Genomic DNA, 19191 nt, shown 5'->3' with positions numbered 1-19191 from the left:
AAGCTTAATGGACCGTGTCAATTTATGAATATTCCCCCAGAGGTTATTCCAATGCTCTATAGGGAAGGTCATAACCAGCATATTCTCCCACTGTCTCATGTACGCCCACTGTGGGATGGCCTTGGGTTCTAATAGAATCTTATATAACATCGAAATCATATTTTTTAGACCCTGTGTGCTTCGTAATACAATTTTTCAGTGTCTCAGATGGCAGCCCCAGTCTGTCCCTTTCTATAAGCCCCAAGGATTGCTTGAACTCCTCAAATGTGAGTATCCCTGGCCCCTGCACCATATCCCCCAGCTTCCTACATGCCACTTCATGCCACTGTCAGAAGGATCCATGCGCCATCCTTGGTGAGAACTGGGGGTTCCCAAATAGCAGCTTTAACAGAGATAGGTAGGAATGCCCTGCCACAGTAGCTTATCCCAAATGTTGCACACCACTGCGAGCACCTGATTTAGGCGGGTATTCTGGGGCCTATCCTGCCTAGGGATCCACAAAATCTCCTCCAAGGGTCTCCCTGCCACTGCCCTATCCATTCTGGCCCACGGCTTGGATCTATTCCCCTAGAACCACTCTCGCACCACCCTCAGCTGGGCCGGCTCATAGTACTTGACAAAGTTCGGAAGCCCTAAGCCCCCTTTATCCCTAGCGGCCATCAGAACAGCTAAGGCAATCAATGGCTGCTTGTTTTGCCAATGAAAGCGGACACCATCTTGTTCAGTGCCATAAAGAAAGCCCTCGGAACCGAGATCGGCAAGGCCTGAAAATAATACAATACTCTCGGCAATGTGACCATTTTCACTGTCGCGATACGGCCCAGCCATGAAATAGAAAGTGGGTTCCACTTCCCCAGGTCTGCCTTAATCCGTTGCAGCACCTCCTGGTAATTTCTGTCATACAGCTGCAATATAGTGCTCACTATATTGAGCCCCAGATACCTTATGGCCCCAACAGCCCAGGCAATAGGAGAGTGCCCTGTCCTGTCTAGTCCCCTGCAGAATCGGGATGCACTTGGACAGGTGGGCTTTCACAGAGAGTCGCATTGTAGAATTCCCATAATTAGCACCGACCATTCACCGAAATATGGTGCCGAGCCTTGTATGCTCCCCATTACACGAAACAAATAGGACCATTTGACGCAGCTTAATGCCTTTTCAGCATCCATTGAAATCAACACCAATGGGATCTGTCTCTTAGCGTCAATGTACATCAGTGCAATGGGCCTATAGGACCAGCACTTAGTCGGATATTTTTTTAGTTTCTTGAAAACTACCACCTCAGCCTCTGCCATAGACTGCATGACGGACCCCAAGACCGCAATCAATTTAAATAGTTTGGTGAGCCTCAGGACTAGCTTGCCTCCAAAGTGTGTGTAGAATATTATCGGGTCCAGGCGCTTTATTCAGTGGAAGAGCCTTGATTGCTGCCTCCACTTCCTCCTCTCGTATCTCCTCCTCCAACCACTCTCTCTCCATGGGCGTCAGCTTTGACGTTGGTACGTCATCTAGGTACTCCTCTATTCCCAGGTCATCCGGGTTCACAAATGTATACAGGGACTCATAAAAATCTGCGAACGTCCCCATTACAGAGTCTGTATCCGTCGCCATCGAGCCATCCGGCCCCGCTATCTGGAGGATGTTCTGGGCTGCCGTTACTGACCTTAATTGTTGCACCAGCAGCCAATCTGCCTTTTTTGCACTGATCTAGCATTTCTGCTTGGCCCATAATTTTTACATTTTGGCCCTGCGGGTATAGATGAGGTCAAACTGGCCCGGACATGTTTCAGCATCCTATATAAAGCCTTTGTACGTTTCCCCCGCCAGGGCCCTTATGACCTCCCCCAGCTGCGCTTCCAACTCTTCACATTCTTCGCCATTGTTTCTCCCACTGTGCCCTAAGCCCTATCAGCTCCCCTCTCATCACTGCTTTGGAGGCGTTTCACAACTGGCTGATCTCCGGGGCGTCGTTATCTGCAAAATATAGGTACATTTCCCCCCAATAATGGCTGTAACCACGCTGTCTTTCAGCAAGGCCCCCCGAGAACCTCCACACCCACAGGCCCCTCTGCTCCCAACAAGCCCGAACCATGATAGTGACCGGGGCATACTCCGACAGGGAAATCGACTCTCAAGTCAATCTCCCCCACATCCCCCCCATCAACCCCATTCGTTACCCACACGTAATCTATTCTCGACAGTGACTGGTGGACATGTGAAAAACATGTGTATCCTCTCTCCTCCCCCTTCTTGATCCGCTACAAATTTCGTAGGGCTATGTTTTCAAAATGCTGCACTAACGATCAGGTGGGTCGCGGTGCAACGCGCTGCTCTCATGAGCGCCTGTCTAGGTGGGGGGGGCCCATGCTAAATTGAAGTCCCCCACTGCAAATTGCTCCAGGTTTGCCATCACCTCCCTCAGGAACCCATCTTGTCCCACATTGGGCGCATATACTGTTGCCAGTGTAAATTGTCGTTGCTCTATGTGCACCTGCAGGAATAGGTACCTGCCCTCCATATCGGCTAGGGTATGTGGAACTTGGACTGTAACCGAACCGCTGAAGGCTATCAACACCCTAACCATCTTGCACTGGGTATTGGCCTGGTACACCCTGGCAAACTGCCTCAACCGGATCTTAGCTTTGTCCACCTTCCTTATATGGGTTTTCTGGAGCAGTTTATTTTCTGCCAGCATTTCTACTTACCTGCCCTTAATTGAGTTTAGCCCCCTTACATTATTGGACAATACCTTGAACATGTCCTGGGTGATTCCCATTTCTACAGCTCTTCCCCTCTCCATGACTTGCTCCCTCATTCATTTATCTTTCCGGATGCTGCCCCATCAAGTGTATCCCCAACATCAAACACACTATGCCCCAACCATCCCCCCCCTCCCTCCTCTCTCCAAGGCTGGAACCAGAGATCCTACGATACCCTCGGGGAGCCACCTTGTGGCTCTGATTCGAGAAACTACGCCAGTCAAAACCATGCAGAGTGTTAGGGAGAATTCTCTGTTGAGGCTAATTTGCCAAACCTAGTGAGTCCCCCAGCAGCTTTGCTGGATTTTTGGGGTTTATTTTTTTCTCCCACTCTTAGGCATGATTTGGGAATGTCCTTTGACTTTGTAATGTGTTTTATGGGCTATGGGGTCTTTTACTCCATAGGGCTTCATGTCATGTTTTTTTGGTATATGTGTTACACAGCACCCTTAGTGCAGTAACACAGGGGTGTCATAGTGGCCCCCAAACATAGACTCCATACCCTGAGACGGACTACTGTCTCCCAGGGCATGTAAAGTCACCATTGACTTTACTAGTCTTAAATTGTGAACAGAACCAGTACAAACCATCATATTGTGGAAGTACTGGTAGGGATTATTTGATTGCCTCTGGGTCTGTCTTTGAAGGGGGCACTGTCCAGTCCCCCCCTTGTCAAGTTTCTGGCTGGTGGCAGTGGTTACCACGCGAAATATTCCACTGGAATATTTCCTATGGGATTTTCCCATTCATTTTAAACGCACCACTTTTTTGGTGCAATGTTAAAGATACCGTCGGGTTATTTATTTAATATTTATTCCCTGGTTGGGTCTTTTTGCCAGGACTCGGTTTTAAAATGGAGTTTGTGTTCGCCTCTGTAACTCCAACCCAAGTCGAGCCCTTTGTTCCACTTTTGGCGGGCTTCTGCGCAGAAGCTTCCAAAAGTGGTGCCACTCTGTCTGGGTCTACAGGATGTGTGGGAGGGGGGGAATAGACACCCTGGACTGAGTTGCCTTGGCAACTCAAGTCGCACTCTTGTGTGATTGGCCCAGTGGTGAGCCACTATCAATTGCACCCCCCTCCCATTGGGCCTGCCCATCACCCTAGACCATTCCTATTGTCTGCTCCCCTGCGCCAGGGTACACCTAGGCTGGATTGCTGGTCCGTCCGCCTCATCCTCCAGGTGTAATAGGGCCTGCCCTTCAGCGCAGGTTGTGATGCAGTACTCTGTTCCATTGAGTGTAAAGATTAGTCCAAATGGGAAGGTCCATTTATATTTGATCCATTTTGCGTTAAGTGCTCTCATCACCGGCCCCATGGATCTACGTTTCTGCAGGGTTGTGAGCACCAAGTCCTGAAACAATTGGATCGTTGACCAGTTCACTGTAATGTTCGCCTGACCAAGGGCTGCTCATAGGATGCTCTCCTTCTGCACATAAGAGGACACTACGACCAGGACATCCCGTGGCTCGCTTCTGGTTCCATCAGCATGGGGCCAACTCTATGTATTCGGTCCACTACAATTGCCGCTGGCATAGTATCGGTTAGTAGGTAAGTTCGCTGTTTTGCCTCCAGTTGTCCTTCCTGAGAAGGGGGGTGCTTCTTTGATTGTGCCAGTGTTCCCGTTCCCTTTGTTCTGGCATCTGGGGTTCGCACTGCCTTCTCTCCTTCCCCACTGCTGACGCGGGGCCACCGCAACCACCTTCCACCTCTCTTCAGCTGTCCACACCCCGACTGTTGTCTGTTGCCTCTCAGTTTAGGCCACGGCTGCAAAGTTTACTGCCGGAGCCACCCCAAGGGCTTGTTTCACACACAGTCACCAGCCCCTCCCCGGGGGTCCTCTCTCTATGGGCCCTCTGGCGTGCTTCGGCCCCTCGCCCAGCACTGGTGCATCTTGCGATTGGTGGCTTCTGCTCATTGAGGCTACATACCCCTCTGTCCCTCATGGGTCCCCCCAGGGGCGTTGGGACATTAACCCCACTCTACACCTGCAGATGCAATGAGGCGGCCTTCATAGGCCCAATCTCCTGGTCTCTTCCACTGGCTTCTGCTGGAGCTCCTCTCCTCCTTATTCCTCATTTTATGATAAACTCCCAAAGCAGCATGTGTATTCCTGGAGGAGGGAGGGAGGGAGTCCGAATTTTCAGACTGATGACAATTTAAGAGTTCCTTTATAGGTCTGTGTGCACAGAATGTAGCACTGACTTTCCAAATAAACCTTCCTGGCTTGAGGAAGTGTCCAGATTATAGTGTTTGGTAAAAGTGTGTACGGATGACAATGTGGCTGCCGCACAAATATCTTTAATTGGGACACCCCTCTGTAATGCAGAGAAGGTTGCCATGCCCCTGGTGGAATGAGCTCTAAGACCTTCTAGACGATCCTTTCTAGCTAATCTGTAGCATTCAGATATTCCTAAAATAATCCATCTTGATAACTTTTGTTTCGAAATTGCCATATCCAACCTGTGGCCCGTGTAGCCTACAAAAAGTTGGTCATTGTGTCTTAGTTTAGACATCCTGGAGATGTAGAAGCATAGTGCCCGCCTTGGATCAAGCCTGTGTAACCTCTCCTCTTCCTTTCCAGGATGAGGAGGAGGATAGAATGAAGGTAACATTTTCTGAGTTAAATGGAACTCAGACACAATCTTAGGTAAAAAGGTAGGTGTAACCTTAAGGACCTAGAAGATTGTATAAGGAGGCTTACAGGATAAGGCCTGAAGTTCACTCACTCTTCGGGCTGATGTGATGGCCACTAAAAGGATGGTCTTTAAAGTTAATAACCTTAAAGGACAGGAATGGATGGGCTCAAAAAGAGCACACATTAGAAATGTTAAGACCAAGTTGAGGTCCCAAATTGGGACTTGAAATGGGACCGGAGGAAATGTTTACGTCAGTCCTTTTAAGAATTGTATCACAAGAGGGATCTTGAAGAAAGATACCTCTTAAGTGGAGCGCTTAAAAATAGAGAGATTAGTCAGGTGTAATAAGAATGACAACACCATAAGTGTACTGCATGTAAAGGGATCCTCATTCTTATCCCTGCATCAGCTGCAGAATTTGTTCAAACGGCAGTGCTACAAGGATTTTGTGGCTGGCCTTCTGCAGAAAGCAAAATCTCCATTATGTCGTCCGGGAGGTCTCAATCCTATCTCAACCTCTCAGAAACCATGCGTGAAGGTTGAGTGTCCTGACCTCTGGATGGAGAACCCGACTATCTATCTATCTATTTATTCTCTCCCCCCTCTCCCCCCTAACTCCCCTCTCCCTCCTCCCTTCAGTGCTATTCTGATTGCCCTCAGCTCCAAAAGGTTGATGAATAGTTTGGACTCCGATTGAGACCAACGACCACTGATTATCAAATCCTAGGTATGTGCTCCCCAACCTGTGAGTGAGGCGTCCATTACTACCTTGATCTCTGGCCATGGATGCCAAAAAGGTTCTCCCTTCAGAATGTTGTCCTTGCAGGCCCACCACAGGAGATTCTGTGCGACCCTGCTTGGAACCTGAAGGAGATCTGACATTCTGCCTGAGATTTGAGACCATTGAGTCCTGAGAGCCTACTAGAGAGATCTAATTCTCTGGCGCGCCTCTCGCACCAGAAAAATTCAGGATGTCATGTGGCCGAGCAATCGCAGAAAGTTGAAGGCCGGGAGACGCTGGGCACTTTGGAATTTGGTGACCATCTGCAGAATGTCTTGAGCCCTCACTTATGGTGGTGAGGCTTTTCCCAGTGATGCATCTAGGACTGCTCCAATGATTTGGAGCCTTTGAGATGGTATCATGTGGGACTTGTTGAAGTTGAGGGAGAAGCCCAGTCCGTGGAGAGAATGACAGGTGTAACTGAGAAGTTCCTGGGCCTCTTTGGGGGAACAAGCCCTGGTCAGCCAATCGTCCAGGTAGGGGTAGACGTGAATCTGCCCTCTCCTGAGACTCGCTGCCACCACTGCCAACAACTTGGTGAAAACCCTCAGGTGGAGGTCAGCCCAAATGGCAATACCTCAGGTACTGTCTGTGCTTGTGATGGACTGGCACATGAAAGTAAGCATCATGAAGGTCCAAGGATGCCATCCAGTCCTGAGCTGGAGAGCCTTAAGGATCTGAGAAAGGGCAACTATCTTGAACTTGTCCTTCCTGAGGAAGCCCAAAATGGGTCTCCATCCTCCGTCCTTCTTGGGAATTAGGAAGTACGGGGAGTACCAAACCTTGTTCCTCTCCGCTACAGGTACTGGTTCTATAGCACCTTTCTCTAGCAGGGTCAAGATTTCCTGCTTAAGGAGCGGATCTGGAACTATGAAAGACCTGTTCCTCAGTGGATGATTCTTAGGATTTTTTAGAAAGGGCAGGCAGTAACCCTGGGCAACTGTAAGTAAGGCCTTGCCATTCTTTCAGATACAGTGAGAGTCTGCCTCTCACTGAGGTCTTGTAAACTAAGGCCTCAGAGAGGTTTTGAGGCGGCTGGAGCAGTGGCTGATGCTAAAGTCACTGCTACCTGGGCGGTCTTAGTACCTCTTCCCCGTCCACCGTGGGGGAATCTTTTTTGACCTCTTTGATTGGACAGTCCTCTCCCCCTTCCATCTATGGAGTAAAAGCAAAAGGACCTACCCCTCCAAGGTGTGCCTACTGGCTTTGTGCCTGTCCAATAGCAGCACCAATGGATTTTGCTGCTACTTTGGAGGTCTGCAGTTTCTCCAGGCTCTCGTCACCAAATAAATGTGTGCCATCAAAGGGCATGTTAAGAAGTCTAGATTGCACATCTGGAGCAAAACCAGACTTTCTTAACCAGGTACATTTGCGCATTACTGTACTAGCCGCCATTGACCTACTGATACTGTCAGTAGCGTCGAGACCTGTCTGGGGGGATTCGCACATCGCGTCCTTCCCATCCTTGACTAGATTTAGAAATCTGTCTCTTTCATCCCCTTCGGGGATGTGCTCAGCCGCCATCACTATACATTCCCAAATAGTCTAAGTGAAGCTGGCCAACGTGCACGCAGCATTCACTGACTTTAGGGCCGTACTACCCGCAGAGAAAACTTCTTGGCCAAAAGCGTTGTAACGCTTGTCATCTCTGTCTGGGGGAATAGTCGGGTATGCGTTTTGTTTTGAGGTGGATATACCACCAAACTTTGATGAGTGGGATGCTTTGTCAGATAACTGGTGTCACTACTGGACACCCTGTATTTGGATGTTCGTTTTTTGTTTACTGCCGGAATTAATTCTGGCTTCTACCAATTTGTATTTACTTGCCTTTGCAGAGCCACATGAAAAGGAAGAATAGGATCCTTGTGCGGTCCTTTATGTAGGATATCTGTAAGATCATCATGCCCATATATTGGTTTGGGTCTTTTCCACCCCATGTATTCCACCATCCTGAACATTAAATGTCTGAGACCCTTCTGCATGGTCAGCAGGATCAGGTCGACCAAATTCTAATTCTGGGGACGTATCTAGTCTACTTGCATTTTACGGGGACTCCTGTACATTTTTCAACCTGGATTACTCTGAGATCAGGGGTAAAGGGACCCCAGGTGGTCCATATTGTTGGCCAAAGGGACATGAATCAGAGGAATGTTCTGCTTCCTCAAATAGAAGAAAGTGATTAAAAAAATCCTTTCTTTGGTAACAATACATATAATTTCTCTGTAATCTTCGAGGGTGTCAAGGGTAGCGTGGCGTTGAGGACTTGCTAGGGTCCGATGAGTAGTCTTTTGGCACTGATGGCATCAATGACTTCTTCCTCAAAGAAGATTTGTCTCGACTTGAGGGATCCTTCAACCACTCTCGAGGAGATTTTTCCTTGCCTCCCGAGCCCGAGGGAGCATGGCTTTTGCCCTCATCTTTTTTCTTATTGAGTTTTTTTACCTGGCCATGGCTTTCATAAGTCTTTGAGGGGCTCAAGGCTGCATTCTCGAATACTTTCATCATTTTTACTCTGAAATTCTCCCACTCAACGGGGGAGGCTGATTTCATCAGGCATTTAACCCGTTCTGGGGAGGAACTCGATGACGACGAAGACGGCGACCTATGGTGCCTTTCCGTCAAACGCCGCAATGACGAGTGGCGAGAACCACTGCGTGATCGCCATCCTTTTGTTTTCTTTTGATGAGGAGAAATATTTCTTGACTGGTCTGAAGACTGTCTTTTTGACTGAGTCGTCAATGGGGATTTTGACCTATCTGCCGCTAGTTTTCCTCTTCGCTCTTTTGGGCTTTCGCGGTCAATGATAGGCAGGCCTTACAGTCGAAAGTAGCGTGAGAGGAACCAAGGCACCACAGACCCACCCGATGGGGGTCCATAAGGGACATCTTCGCCCCACAGTCCTGGCAGTTCTTATACCCTGATCTCGGAGTCAAAGGTGCTGATGACTATGCCATTCTAATGATTTTTACTTAAAGATTCTTGTAGGGACCAGAAGAGCACCGTATCTGAAGCAAAAGCCTTCACAGAAAAACAGAACTGAAGCCAACGGTTGCTGCACGCGCTTTATACCAACGATGATGTCGACATCGAGACCGAGGCTTCCGAGGGACATCGAGTCGACAGGCATTGATGCGCAGCGCCCTCTGCTGGAAAAAAGTCTGAAGCAGCTGAAGCTGGATGTGGAAATATCATAAGATGAGGAATACGTGGGATGACGCAATCCATTCGAAATATGGATGCAGCAATTAGTTAATAAATTGGGGCCAGGTTGGGCTTATAATGTCATCATGAAAGAAAACCTTACAACTGGCCCGAACTTACCTTACTGGATCAGCCTTTCGGCATGGCTTCTGCATGCTGCCGCGTGAGCGAATTACACCAGCCTATGCCAATTCTATGAAAAAACTCAATAAATAACTTGGACGTGCTATTATGGAGCTTACTACCTGACGTTGCGCACCCTAAGCGCTAAAGAAGAAAGTTACGAAGTCAACCCACACTTGAATAGGTCACTCAGTCTGTTCACGTTAAGCATGCAAATATGATTTGCAATCTGCTCCTGTAAAAGGTGAGTGGCAGATGCCTGGCGCTCAGAAAGCAAGAAGCCTGACCTATATTAATTAGGTGTTACTTGAATACCTATGGTGACAGAAAATGTGCTTGAATTAAATAAATGATGATTCGACATGAACTTGCATATTTTTAAAGAGACATCCCAAAAAAAGACTCTAGGTACTGCAGACCTATGCCAATTTGATCCCCTAGTTTAGATTTACCTAATAAAAATTAACCAGTTAATGGTGAAGAATTACATAAAGTGACAGAAAAAGCGAAATCATAGTTAACACCCAGGAAGGCGTTAGCCCAATTAAGGGCTCGCTAACATTGGCTCAGATGCTCTCTATTATATACTGGCTTTGAATTAGACCAATTGCATAGCTTTTGTTCCATGATTGTAAATACATATTGAAAATATAATTGAACACCCCAAATTCCATACTTACGGTACAAAGACATGCAGGGGCAGGTGGCAGTTCAATTAAAGCTAAATAACTTGTGGTATTACTAGCAGGGTCATTTGGATTCCAACTGTTTCCACACACTGCCCAAATCAATGCCCAACGTTCAAACAACCTTGTCAGGTAAACCAACCCGCCCCCTCCCTCCCCCAACTCTACTTTTTCTCAGGCACCTTTTGGTTGCTGACATGGATTAATTATGTTTAATTTTCTTGACAGGTTACCTAATTGAGTGAACAGGTTTTTACACAGCCACATCTACTTCTTGGTAGGCAAACATGCATGACTTAATGAGCCCAAATGGCAAGCATGTGGGGACACACAGCCCATCTTGTTTGGTAATGCTCACCTTTCCCTTGTATGGAATACTCAACAGTACTCATAATTTCTCATCCTATAAATCAATTTCTGAAGTCGGCATATTGTACACAGGACTTCTTGTTATTAGACGGATGTGGGGGCACTTCCTCCAAGCATGTTTATGCATGGTCACTTTTGGGTGTGGCAATGGCTGAGATGTGTAACTATTTTCAGTAATTAGGCAATGCACCTTTCCAATTGTTTCCTAAATTGTTCTAATATAAGTGTATTGTTTTTTTTTGTGCATCTCTCTTTCCTGTTATTTTTTTTATTGGATCCATGATGTTGGTTTATTTTTGTTTTACCCTCTGTGTTTCTCAACAATTGTTTCTGGCCTATATTGTGCCTCATGTTGGATTACTATTGTTTAATTACATTGTGGGTTCTTTACCTCTTTTGATCCCTGGAATGTACACCCTGCTTTCAACAAATATGTATCATTCATTTGTATAATGACTTTAGTCTAATAATATATGTTTTGGGATCACATTGACTATGGTATTGTGTATATGACATTATAGATTTATAAGCAGCTGACTAAGGGAGTAGCTGGAAACATCCCAGAACTCCAGGGATGGGAGGAAAGCTCCACCCAACGCAGAGATTAGGGCACCAGAAATGGTGTTTGGTCCCAAGGATCCCTTCGGTCATGGATTAAACCAAATTATGGAAAAACTTTCCAAGATGAAAACATGGGGCTTGTGACGGAGTAGGTGAAAGGGAGGCCCCTGTGGGGGAGGCCGAGTTCACCTTCATGAACAGGTTCCTAGAGTCCCAGAGAGATCGGTTTGATTGCATTTTGGCCTCCCAAAAGGCCTGTAAGGTGGCCACCGTACAGGGTTTTTGCCTGCTTTGCAACTAGCTCTTTTGAAAGACCATAGCACCAAAGTGCACCAAGAACCGCAATAGCTATGTTTTTGGTGCAACAGAGTTTAGTAGGTTCCACTCTCTGGTAAGCTGTTCTGTGGCATATTTGCTCCTACCCGTTTTCAATAGAAGCTTAGCCAGGGAGCATTTCTTGTTAGTGGGAAGGGGAAGGTCAAGTGAAAATGCCAGGTGAGAATGGTCAGATCACACCTGATAGAGGATAGCTAAGGAAGTGGCTGTGAGAAGTTTAAAAAATGACAAATTGAGGACATGGCCTTTGCAGTGCGTTGGGATGTGCCCCACTGTGAATGGGCCACCAATGCAGTTCTTGGAGGTAAGGTCAAATAATGAAGGTGCAGAAGTGTGGTACATTTAGTGTTACAAGAAGGAATGTAGAAGATAAAGGTAGTCAAAATGGAGCTACCAGTAAGTAGGAGGGAGACTTACAAGTTGAGTACTGTATCCTTAATTGAAATACATTCTCTGTGCTATTGGAAATTGGATGTCTTCTCATTCTTAAAACTGTTAAAACTAATTTGTGTTGATATCTTTTGCCGTCTTGTTATCACGTGTTCAAGAGTGGTTGACGCTGGCCTAATTTTATGGTTTCACTCCTACCCTGGTGTACTCTTAAAATATATAGGGTTGTATCTTGGATTCTAATTTAAATTTGAGATTGTACATTTCTAGTTCAGCTCATACTTGTTTTTTCAGAAAGCATTTTTGCTGCCTTTGGATTTCCGTAAAACTGGCCAGGCACGGATTCTTTTCTGCCTGGAAAGCAGCTACTCGTCTGGCCTAACGGCTTCATCATTAGCACCTTTAAATCGGTTTTATATTTTGCTGCCCAACTTCGGGTGTAAGGAAATCTTAACATCTCACCTATGTTACTTTCTCGGGCTTACAATATATCTTTGCACATTTTTTGTACACAGCTGTTTTAGGCAAGGTAGATTATTTAGCTGCCAAACTTCATTTATGGAGGCATTAGAACTACATGGATAAAGGAAATTCATTATTTTTTATGATGCCATTCTGTTTCTCTGTCTAGCACATTCACAAGGGTTTTGCAACTTGGCAAGCAAAATATCAAGGTTTACCAGTGTGATCACTCTGGCAACCTTGTGTCGTTTCAACTGAGTTGAATCCTCTTGCGCATGCACCCAGGTGTAGACTCTTCCTTTCCTCAAAGCATTAGGAAATGTGTTTGGCTTAGACCACTTGATGTCAGTACCACTGGAATGTCAGGGGTAGGGTGTGATGTCAGTGATACAGGACGCTAAGGAGTAGGCCTGTATTTATCACCAACTTTCTTGCACATAGAAAATGCAGAGGGAGAGTTCTCCTAGAGACAGCAGAGGCAAATGCAAAGTTTCACTGAAGCAGATAAGAACCTCCTTTGAGGCCTCATGCGCTACAATGAATGTAAGCTTTTGGATAATTAACCTGACACAGTTAACTATCATCAGCATGACCACATTAAATGACAAACCGTAACCAAAAGGCTGAGCATGAGGAAGGCAAATCCAGATCAGGGATTATACCCAACTGGCCTCAAAATGACCTAAAGAAATGTACCACACGCGACAGGCCACACAGCAATCCTCATAGTCACATGCAGTACAGTCAAAGGCAGAGGGGAGGCAGATTCTGTCTCCTCATTGTTATCACCAAAGATCTACTGAAACCGGGTCAAAGCTTGCTACCTTGATAACTGAGATGGCATGTGCCTGGCACCAAAACCGGCACCAGTGCAGAGTTCTATGTCCAATCAGTGTCTTTCAAAAGATTAGCAAATTGTGGAAGGAAGATTGCCATTTGAAACTCAAATTATCTGTTAATGTTTGCATTTACCTCATGATGCTTCTATAGTGCTTTTACAACCTGGTATGGAAGTGAGTGCAATTGTTGCATTCCAAAACACATGCCTTCAGATCTGAAATTGCTTCATTGATACCATCAATAAGCTAATTCAAGGTCGAACGCATAACCACTCTGATATTTTATGGGAGGGGTCCTCTGTTCCTGAAGGACAAAGGTACCCAGTATATCCGTGGCCATATGATGTTGCCATCAGCTTTTGAATCCCACCACCCATCTCTGCAATCCTTGTTTCTAAACCTTAATCTGGTACTTGTACCATGATGACCAAGACATCATGGTTCTGGAGTATTTTCAGATGTGTGCTGTACGCCAGTTCAGATCAAAATATCACCAAGATGCAACTTAAAACTTATCTTTCTATTTTACCCCCATATGGAACAGGAACCCTCTTTAGCATTGGTGGGTTCCAACATCAGGATGACATCTGCATGGTGAAAGTGCACTGGGAAAATAACGGGAGCACACACATGCAAACCCCCAAACCCCCAAACCCCCTTAAAGACAACACTAGAAAATAAATGCACAATCAAAACATACAATTCCTTTTCTGTTCAACATGAATGTATTTTACATTTTTCAAGTACTTTAATGATTAGCTAGCAATCATAAGTTCGCAAGTCAAATTTAAATAACATAAGATATGTATGGTAGCACTATTCAATAATGACCTCCTAAGGCAAACAAGTGCAAGAATTTGTTGTGGCAATACAAATCGTGACTCTGGTGCACAAACGGCTAAGAAAACAGGTATAAGACCCCATAGACGGCTTGAGCTGGTTGCTTGGGGACACTACGTTATAATGCATGACTTAGGATTATGGCATGTGCAATGAATCCAATAATGTCATTACTCCTTTCCCTGGTATAGCCTCTGCCCAGGTAGCCAGGGGAATGGCATCCGCTACCTGATCCTGGCCCTGGGGTGGCTATATGAGGGAGGACCACCTGGGGGGAGGTAACCCTTGGGAGAGTGGGGTGACATCGTTGGAGAGAGTCACATGCTCTCCAGACCCTTCTAGAGAAGCACCCTCAGTTTCTCATGCCTTAATGGCATATTGTGACAATGCCACTTAACCCGCACTAGACCTACTTTAAACACTCCACGACATGACACAAAGAACGATATATCAGTCACTGAGGCAGATAGCAGTACTAATCACTCCCAAAAGGGTCTCATACCAATTCCCTCAAAATCACATAAGGGATAACTAATCACCACTGGGACGAGGGAGAGAGATCGAGCAATGAGGATCACGAAGACCGCAAGCCCACAGAGCGGTCTAGTCTTTGGAAACTCTCCAATCAGCCTGGGAACCTTAAAACTGCTGCTGCAGCAGCTGAGAATGAGGAGTCGAGAGAGCTGCGGAAGTTGGAGGAAACAGCATACTGCACAGAATACAACCACAATAGCAGGAAAGTGAACACTGCGGGAGACAGTGTCCAAGCGCAGCCAAACAGCAGCGCAGGAAGCGAGAAGGCAGACGGATCAACGCCGTGAGCAAGAGGCAGCGGGAAACGTGTACCAACCCAGTACAACGGTTGACAGGGTGCATGCAGAGCCAGCAGCTAGATGGGAAAGAGCAGAGTAGCACTGGAAATACTAACAGCATCCGGTAAACCCAGGAAAGTCAACAGGGTTACTGGTTTGCAAGAGTGTGTGCACTTCTCAAGCGAACGTACCGAAAGTAATGAGAAGGTTGATATACCTGAAAGCTGTAAAACATAGGGGTCGCTGAACCCACACTTAAAGAAAGTAAGAGAAACCGGAATAAATGGGAATGAACTGAGAAGCTGGGCTAAAATCCATCGTATTAGAGAGAGAACCTTTGTTGAGGCGAACACAGTAAAAACAGGAACGATACGCCAGCAATGGGCCAAAGTAATGATATGTAGTATGTGCCTAAGTGTATCTCTTGACTGGGAAGAATCTAGTGTAGAACGTGGAACCTGAAGGGTGGTGTGTTCCCGCGATGACTGCTGGTACACACAGGATGGGAACCCTTGCTAGAAGGATGCCTCTGTAATGCTCTCCTGTACAATCTTTCTGACTTGCCATGTAACTTACTCTCAGAATAATAAAGCAGTCTTAACCTGCACTTGCCTGGCTCCAGTGTGTTCCCCGAATTACTACCTGATGCCTGGATACTACAAGATACTTATAAATAAATGCATGAAAGTCCTGGTAGAGGGAAATACACCAGGGGAAGATAAATGCTTACAAGTAAATGCATGATTAAAGGTCTTAGCAGGAGAGCATATCAGGCAAAGGTAAAGTCTTACAAGTAAATGTGTGAAAGTCCTAGCAGGAGAGTGCACCAGGTGAAGATAAAAATGCTTGTGTAAAAGGCCTGGCAGGAAGGCATATCCAGTGATGAGAAATGTTTGGGAATGACTGCGAAAAGCCCCGGCAGGGGAGTATACCTGGCCCATGGACGTCTGTGTATGAGTGGTAAGGAACTCAAGGAGAGTACCAGCCCTTCAGTTTGTGAACTGTGAGAATCTTAAGGAAAAGACTTATCACTGAAATCCATATTGATGGTAAAGAGAATCCCTAGCAAATGTCATTCCCTTAGGATTCTGAGTTGTGTGTTAAAGAAGAAGAGAAATTTGGGGGAGTGAATTATTATCCCTGAGAGCTATAAACATTATCTGCTAGGAACCTGTTTTTTGTTGGAGTGCAATCTTTTAGGTTGGATTTGAACATTCAAACACTTTAAGAGTGAACGACAATACCCCTTTACACCTTAGAATCAATTTTAGATTGTGAGGGCCAGAATAGGATTACGGACACAGGACATATTGTGTTGCACATCTTAAAGGACAGACCCATTAGTTTTTGGTTGAGGTAGGGAAACACCTCCTAGAATAGGTTTAATGAGACATTTTCCAACCCTCTTTTTGTTTCAATAAATGTTTATTGCCAAAAGCATGAGTCCTCTGTGTCCGCGTCTCATTCCAGGCTCCTCACACATGGCACAGCAATTGTGCACCTAATCAGTTTGATCCCACACTAAATTGAAGGTTAGCGCAAAGCCGATTCTGTGCAAGTATGCCATGATTCACCAAAGCGCACAGTCTACTACATGAGCTTTCAACATAATGGCTTCAAGTAAAGAGTAAAGCGCTTCTCTCAAGGAAGAGGTTTCCACTCTCAAGTCCTCAGAGAAAGGTCCATCAGAGTTGCTATAGTAAACTGAACCTGAAACAAAATATTTCCGGGCAGTTCACCTTAAATTGTTAATGAGAATACTATGTGATTAGAACAACCACAGTTAAGTTTGTGGTCTGCTAGTTTGACTCTACCAAGTCAACTTTGTTTTTGTTTTTTAAATAGTGGGGGTCCTCCATATCCTTGCTCTGCCCCCACATACTACCCACACAAACACATACAATTCAAAACGAAATAAAAAATCAATTTGTAAGACTCAAACTAGCAGACTGCAAACTTACTGCTAAGAATAAAGGACAAACGTGCATCCATTGGTGGCTTGAATTGTTCCGACAGGAGGGGTGTCTTTCAAGCTCAATGCTCACATGCGGACCACACAGAATGAATATACAAAATTCCTGAGCAATAAGGTGACAATATTTCAAGGGAGGTAATGTTTTCTTAGATGGGTCAGGAAAATCAAAAGCAGCTCACCTCCCAATACCTATTAGTGCATTTCACTGAATCAGTTTCACCTAATGCAAAGTCTTCAGAAAATAAATGTCTTCAAGTTTTGTTGGGTAAGTGGGTAAGTTTTAAAACATAGATGGGGTGGGGTAGGGGATAGGATTAGGTAGAGAGAAGTGAGGGGCAGGGTGGTCTTTTTTTTTTGCCCTGCATAAAAATAATTCGAAGAAAAAATTATTCGAAGATTTCACATTTAGGTGAAGTAAATTCAGCGAAATCACATACATCCCTCCCACTATCCCTCCCATTTGCACGTTCATATCTGGTGACCACGGGTCAACCAAAAACAAAGCGCTAACCTCACGAACACACAAGAGCTACACTTGGGATTATTTGACAGTCTGCCATACTTAAAGAAGTGCCTAGAGAACGTCTTATTCAAGCAGGTATTTCCCATGTACACGTCCACCCAGGGACCGCGCCAATACCACCTCCATTTAAGGTAGTGGAAAGCAGCGATTAAAATCCATCCTCGTCTAGGGCTATTATCAGAGATGTTGAATATGAGGATATCATCAGGTTATAATCCTCACCAACTGGTGACAAACATACCCCCACTCACCCAAAATTGGTCAAGACCAACTCGGGGTGGAGAAGTTGCCAAAATTCGACATGCTGGAGCTTTACAAAACACTATTATCAATTATTATAATCAATTAATAATATGAAAAGAAAACAAAGGAGAGCCAGTATCAATGTGCCAGCCACCTATTTTTGATTGATGCAACACTGATTTTGTTCAAGGACGAATGGTGTAAATTCTAACGGGCAAACAAAGTGAACACTTTTTCAGACACTGCAAGATTCTATGTCAAGACTGGAGGCGAGCATTATGATTCCATGGAGGTCGAACCTATTGTGCAGCCTGGTGGGTCAGGAACATCCTTTTGTGCAGGCAGGGACACTGCAGCTATTAGTGTGCAGAATTTCAGGCAGAAATGGGACTTGCCAGGCTTTTTTGAGAGCCGCTGCAGATTGCATTAGAAAATCATGGGCGCCTTCCACCCTTAGGAGCTATGACGCAGCATGGGCCAAGTGGGAGGAAAAGTGCGCGCAACAGCGGGTTCATCCCATTTCTGCACCTGAAGTGCTTATTCTAAATTTCTTAGAAGAGTTATCCCAGCATGGGCGTGCATTTCGCACATCAGGGGTAGACAGGTCAGCGATTTCCGCAGGTCATGAAAAGTGCGATGGCTTGCCGATAGGGGGGAAGATCCGGCCGTGGTTAGATTGTTGTGAGGAGTAAAGGTGTGCAAACCCCCTGCTCGCAGATATTCTCTCCTATGGGATGTGGAGGTCATTTCTCGTCTCTTCAAGCAGTGGCCAGAGAACGAGCAGTTATCAGTCCAACCAATAAGCTGGCGATGCTGCTTTGTTTAGTTTTGCGTAGAAGAGCCTCTGATGTTAAAGCAATAGAGATAAATAAGAAAGTGTTTTATCCAGCAGGAGTAGCATTCCATATTGCAAAAAGAACTAAGTGTGTCCTCCGTCATTTCGTATCCGTATTTCCCAGATGAGCCCAAATTGTGCATAGCTCGTTGTATCAAGGACTATGAAAAGGCTACCGAGGAAATTAGACCTAGAGGAGTGCACCAATTGTTGATTGCGTGCAGGAAGCCTTTTCATGCAGTTGCCTCGGCCACCATAGCTCGGTGGTTAAGAGAGGTTATGAGCTTGGCAGGTACAGATTTGAGCATGTTTGGGCACACTCCGTTAGAGCGGCGATGGTGTCCAAAACATTTGCGACAGGAGTTTCCCTGCACGATATATTGAAGTCTGCAGACTGTTCCTCGTAGGCTACATTTAGGACTTTTTTATTAAAGACGGTTTCTTCTGTGCGAACAAGAGTTGAAGGCGCCCATGAGTCTGATACAATCTGCAGCAGCTCTTGAAAGGCCCAGCAAGACCCATCTCTGCCTTGAAATTCTGCATGCTAATAGCTGCAGCGTCCCTGCCTGCACCAGAGGATGTTCCCGACCCCCCCCCTCCCCGTAGCACAATAGGTTCGACCTCCATGGAATCTTAATGCTCGCGTCAGTGTCTTTAATACAATCAAGACTCCTGGTGATATAATCCTGCGTAATCTTCATTGTCTGCCATCTTAGTGTGCACCCTCTCTTCCAAACCAAATATCTGAGAATGACAAATATGTGGTCCTTAACCAAAGGATACTCTGGCAATGGGAAATTAAAGCCATCAAATGAGCACT

At 45.8% G+C, this 19191-nt stretch overlaps 1 protein-coding gene across 2 annotated transcripts in view; it reads right to left on the bottom strand.

The window, feature by feature from the left end:
- ARMH3 (armadillo like helical domain containing 3) overlaps positions 1–19191 on the bottom strand; it is a 1518639-nt gene that overhangs the window by 1151607 nt on the left and 347841 nt on the right. The window lies entirely within an intron of this gene.

This window comes from Ambystoma mexicanum, chromosome 8 (assembly GCF_040938575.1).
Source record: "Ambystoma mexicanum isolate Mex_15411 chromosome 8, UKY_AmexF1_1, whole genome shotgun sequence".
NCBI lineage: Eukaryota > Metazoa > Chordata > Amphibia > Caudata > Ambystomatidae > Ambystoma > Ambystoma mexicanum.
Note: the sequence above shows the minus strand (reverse complement) of the source record. Positions and strands in the feature narration are given on the sequence as shown.